Below are 5,893 nucleotides of genomic sequence, written 5' to 3'. Positions count from 1 at the left end.
GCTTTTTGGCCTTTTTCTTGACTCAGTCCCTTTCAGAAAGGCTCTTTTGTGTGCTGTCCTTGCTCTGTGCATGGGTGACACCTGGCTGGCCTCTTCTTCCTGGGGACAGGAACATCTGCTTCTCCTTGGGCAGCCTGTGTCTGCTTTTGGGAGACAGGCCAACCCTGAGGCTCTCAACAGGCTCTAGAGAGATGGTGGTGTGAAAATACAGGGCAGGGCCAGGTTTGCCCTTTGCTTGGACAGGCAGGGACCCAGGCCCTGAGCAGGCTGGGACAGGCCAAGCTGCCTCCTATCCACTCTTCCACATTGAAAGAGGCATTTCTGGGCAGTATCACAAGCAAGGGGGACTGTAAGAGTGTTTGGGAAGACATCCCAGAAGTACCCCACGAGGTGGGGTAGTGGGAGAGCATATTCTTGGGATTCACAAACAGCCCAGGGAGCACTTCCCAGGCAGGGAAAGGGCTGCGCCTGTGAGCTCTTCACTGGCATGGCTAAGACAGGGGAGAGAGGATAAAGGGTAGCAGTGACAGTCTCCAGCTCCCCACAGCCCTGATGTTCCCCCCAGCCCCAGGGAGGTGTCAGATGCCTTGGGCTGGGGGTGCTGCCCAGCTCACTGCCCAGGGTGCACAGGGTGGTCTGGGGGTGCTGCCCAGCTCACTGCCTGGGGGGCACAGGGGTGGGCTGGCTTCCCACTCAGCCCTCAGTTTCCCCAGCTACTGAGGCTCCCTGCCAATTCCCTCCCCGCTCCCTTCATAGAGCAGGGAGTACAAAACCACAAACATTTAAGCCATTGCCTGCATTTGGACTTCTCTCTTCAGTCCATTTCTAACTGCAGTGTTTAAGCCCCACAGATTTTGACTGCTGACTGGTCACAGCTAGCATTCCTTGATGTGCTTTTACATCAGATGTAACTGAAATAGTTCTGTAAGATCTCTTATGTCTCTGGCTTGTAAAATACAATAATTTCTTACTAGGTTACACTAATATTTCGTAATTCATTCTTAATATTATTCTTCAATAAAGCTCTGTGCAAACAATTCACCCCACAGGAGGAACTTCTGCCAGATCCCAGATGTCAAACACATTTTCTTCAAATACAGGAGTTCGCGACCTTTTATGTTTGTTAATGTGACGCCATGGAAATTATTTATAATAAATAAGCATATTTCAGAGTCAGGTGTTCCATGGGCCCTTTTTCAGTGATACAACAGCCTTTCCTGAAACAGGTCTTTCCTGTTTTGTTGTAGGGGTTGTTTTTCCCCTAACAATGAAGGTTTGGGAACAGTTTGAAACCCTGTTATTGAACGAAGTCCAACTACTGCACTGAAAGGTAGACAGGAGCTTTTAAGATAATTCACCTTTCATATCTTTCCTGAATTCAGCAGCACATAAGGTTCTTTCTCTTTTATCCTGAACCCTGAAAAATTTAATTTTTAAACTGCGAACTGTATAAATATATTGTCTTACAGCATCAAATCAAAGAGGAAACTACTGCAATTGTTTGGATCTCATCAAATGTATCAAATGATACATTTGATATGCCAACTGATTTTTGATGTAGCAAGCTCATTTTAAAGCTAGGCTAGAACCACCTACCCACAATCTTTCAGGTATAAAATCTATAAAAATATCTGAAGGTGTCAATATGTTGATAAACATTTAGTCTTGTCTTTTTTCAGTAGATGTGACCATGTCCTCCCAAGCCTGTGCCAGATTAAGTGCATCTGGCTCTTAATGAAGTCAAGCAAGAAAAGGATAAGATTAGAAAACACTGCAAGGACCATGCTTTGGCTCTGTTACATCCTTTTCTCAACTACACATAAAGGTTTATAACACCTCCTGAGTTTATTGGATTCATGATCTTGGATCCCTGGACAGTGGCAGCAGCAACAAATGTCTCCTGAGGAGAAAACAGAACCATTTGCTCCTGCACCCGCAGTTCCTCCTGTTCATCACTCTGGGCTGAAGCCGATGGCCTGGCCAGAGCAGCACCCTGGTGCCTCAGTGATTATCCACCCTGGAACCTTCTTTCCTCACCTTTGGACAGTTTGGGGCTGGCAGCACTGACAATGTTAAAGGCCACTGTGGAGCACAGAAGAACTGCTGCAGCTCACACAGATGTGGGACTGGCTCTGGAGAGACAGGACCAAAGTGTTCTGGTGCACAAAGGATGAGTCCTCCTTGCATTTATTATCAGAATGTGTTAATGATGTGGGTGTGCAAAGAAAATCTGCCTTACAGCATAAGGCAAAACATAACAAGCCAGAAAATCTATTTTCAAATTCACAGTACAGCAAATCTGAATGAGTTAAGGAGAGTGTCTAATTTGAACAGCAGAGTATCTCCATGTAATTGCTTGTCTAGGCATTGTAGCAACATTTTCAAATGGTACTGGACATTGTGCAATAAAGCTGTCCTCCTGCAGCTCTGTGGGAGAAGGCAAATGGCTGCAGTCTCAGATGGTGGACAGAATTACAACAGGTTAAGAAAGTGTGATGTTAAATATGCATTCGATAAAAGGAGAAAATAAAAAATAACAGTCACGGACTGAATTATAGCAGCTTTCTCTAATGAAGTGTGTGGACCACACCCAGCATCTGTGGCAGAGGAGGGAAGGTGTCAGCTAAACCCAAAGGTTATTATGGGAATGGAAAGAAACCAGCTCCAGCTGAGAGCAGGACAAGGAGGATGAGGAAACAGTTTCATGTTGCTCCCAAAAACCCCTCAGGGGACAAAGATTACTGCTGCAAAAACTTTAATGGTAGTAAAATCCTCTGGCTGCAGAAGTTGTTTGTAAGGAAGGTGTATTAACTTCTTTGAGACTTCAGCTGAAAACCACTCTGCTATTCTAAGTTGCGAAATCCTTTTTTCCTCTCAAAAGCTCCCTGCCTCAGAAAACCTAATTTAGTGGTTACACAGGGAGTTTGGCTATGAGATGGTGTAGGCTGTGTGCTGGACTTGTCCTGATAACGCCCTGCTTTTAGGTCCTGATGGCTGAGCTCATCACTTGGCTACTGCAATATACCCTGGAATTTAACTCTGATCATAAGTACATCACTTGATGTTAGTTTCTGCAACTAAAATATTTCATAAGTAGTGGTGTTAAATGCTTGCTTGCTCTGAAGGATTCTCAGCTGGGAGAGAGCTGGGAAAGCTATTTGGAACATCAGCTGCTTAATTTCATGTAATTCTTCATAAACTAGTCAAGAACTTCTAAGCAATTATGTCTTCCACTTTCGTGTTTAAAGGATTTCAGTGTGCTCTGTGCAAACATTGATTCAACCTCTGAACTTGATTTCTAACATGGAAGCTGCCATGTCAGTAAGTGTGCACGGGTGGTGGGATCAGGTTTCTGATGCAAAGGATCACGTGGGAGAATTCAGTTCGAATTTATTCAAAGGTGCAGCCTCCATTTATTCACTGGAGCATTTGCAGAGAGTGAAGAAAAAGGGTCTTAATCTGTTTGAAAGTGTTTGCAGATGTAAATAATTACTCGAGCTTTGTGTCAGTATTTATACATTGGGTTTTTATTATTTCAGGTCTAGTTCCTAAAGGTTTGAAGCCCAGAGATGATAACATAGACTCCTGCTTGTAGCTACTTTCTATAGTCTTCTGGCTACTTCTCTTTCAACAAGAAAAACACTGGGAAGTTGTAATCCAATAGCATAAACAGGCTCAGCAGCAAGTGAAAAAGTCTGTGGTGCAGAGGCTCAAAACAGATGAGACAGGCCTCACTGGGGAACATGAGAGGTGAAGCATAGCCCAGACTAATAAATTCTCTTCTATTGGCCCTGCATGGGTCTGCTCAAGTATTTCAGCCCTGCATTTCTGGAGCTGAGAGTGCTGTGGTTTGGCAGAGCCAGCCAAAAGCAGCCCGGTTTATTAGCCTGCTCTGAGTACGGGGGGGTGCCTGGAGCGGAGGCAGCATAAGGAGCAGGAGCAGCTGCAGAGAACCAGGAATGGGTGAAGATGGGTGGCTGCAATGACAGCCTGGAATGGTCACCAGAGGAGAGGGGAGCCAACAGCAGGAGCCAGTGAGGCAGGGGAACATCACCAGCTTTGTGAGGCAAGGTTTAGTTACAGAAAGATACAGCAGAGCATGGAGTGCTCTGGGCATTGGAAGGGAAGCAAGATCATATTTGCAGCTGACAGGAAAGAGGTAAATTGGTTTCACTGCTGATCTTCAGACTAGGTTTGTTTGCAACAAAAATCTTTCAAGGAAGGAGGGAGGTTTGTCTCCCATCCCAGCTAAAAACATCACAGGACAGTAATGCTCTCCCCATGCACACAAGATCAGGTTGTCCACATCCCTTACCATGCACAGCTGAATTTTGTGCTTATTGAAACAAACCTCCCAATTTGCAAGCAGCTGAAAAGACTGAAAAGTGTCCCAAACCATCAGAAGAGCCACAGAGATGTGTTAATAGACCCTCTCAAATTATAGGGCACAGGTCTTGCCCGGATGAAGAAGGAAGGCCATATTGCAAACTGTTTTTTTTTCCTCTAACTGCCTTGTCAAAAGTACTGGTTTTAATGTCTTTTCCTTCATCAGAGAGGCAACCTGCAGTCCCGATGGATGGCTGCTGCTGCCCTGCAACTCCAGCAGCTGAAGAACAGTTCAGGCAGGACTGGAAGTCGTTGAGAGCCTGAAAAACCCTGGAGCATGACAATGCCGAGGTAACTTGATAGCAGCAAGCTGCATACAGGGGCCTTATCAGCAGTTTAACAACACACTTCTGTGAACAGTGAAAATTAAGCTGTTTGGTCGTGTAAATTAATCCAGTGAGATGCCTTGAAATGTGTGATTAATGTGCACCTCAGGAGGACTCAGATAATTCTGGAAGCATACCAGGCTACTGGTATTTCTTTAAAACAGTGACCATGCATAACCTCATGAGTTCCATTAACAGAATGCAGAGTCTCTCTGCTATGTGACACCAGTACTTGCAACTGGCTCTGAGCAGAGATGAACAGAGATGCTTTGTCAGCTCAAAATTTATAAGTTTGTGCTTTTGGCAGAGGGTCTCTCTCCCCTTACAGTGGTTCTGGAGTTTGAAGTAGCTGTGTTACACTGCATGATGACAGGCATGAAATTCTTAGTTAGCAGCAGATCTGTGGTGTTATTAAATTTAAAATGAAAAATATTGTAACAGGAAAAAATACAGTCTTGGTGAATGGGGAAGCCACTAAAGACTGCAAATCAAGACCTATTAGGACAACTGTGCAAAACTTCAATGACTGGAAATTTAAATGCTCTCAGAATGTAAACATTTCTTTAGGGAAATACACACTTTCCCCTACTAATCCAATACACACTTTTCCCTACTAATCCAGCCCCACCTTTTCCTCATATTTGCCTCTTGGGGTATTGTTCAGGTTACCAAAACTAGAATCAAGGAGAAACCACCTTGACACTTACAGAACTTTTCCTTCCCGCAAAGAAATTTCCAAACCAGAACTTCCAGCTGAAAATTCTAAACCAATCAGCTGTGTGTGATCCCTAAATTACCCTACGAACTGTGCGCTCTAGTGGCAGGGGCTTTCTCACGTGTCCGAGTGAGCTTAACACGGATCCATATTCCGACTGGACATGCCGTTTTCTAAAAACATTGTAAAACATGAAAAAATCGCTTTTTCTCTCTAAAACAGAAGCCTGGTTGTGCTTCTAGCAAAGCGAGGAGCAGCTCTGGACGGACTTCGCAGGTGTCACGGTCCAGCAAGAGTCACTGGCAGCCATTTGGAGGCAAGCTTGCCCCGGCGAGTAGCTCAGGTGGGGCGGGAGAGTCCCGAGCCGCCGGGGAAACTCCCCCTGGGCGATAGCGATCGGTGAGTAAGCGCTGCCGAGCGCACCTGGCCGGCCGGGCGGCGGCACGGCCCGGCTGAGGAGGGCAGG

General features: G+C 45.5%; 1 protein-coding gene across 1 annotated transcript in view; it reads left to right on the top strand.

Annotated features, from left to right (window-relative positions):
- Positions 1-5,784: 5,784 nt before the first annotated feature.
- TC2N (tandem C2 domains, nuclear) overlaps positions 5,785-5,893 on the top strand; it is a 28,488-nt gene continuing 28,379 nt past the window's right edge. The window contains exon 1 of the mRNA XM_031066299.1: positions 5,785-5,826. The gene's annotated coding sequence lies outside the window, so the exon portion shown is untranslated. The remainder of the gene's footprint in view (positions 5,827-5,893) is intronic.

The sequence above is a fragment of the Geospiza fortis genome, unplaced genomic scaffold (assembly GCF_000277835.1).
Source record: "Geospiza fortis unplaced genomic scaffold, GeoFor_1.0 scaffold23, whole genome shotgun sequence".
Lineage (NCBI taxonomy): Eukaryota > Metazoa > Chordata > Aves > Passeriformes > Thraupidae > Geospiza > Geospiza fortis.
The sequence above is the reverse complement of the archived record's forward strand: the minus strand, read 5'-3'. Positions and strand labels throughout refer to the sequence as shown.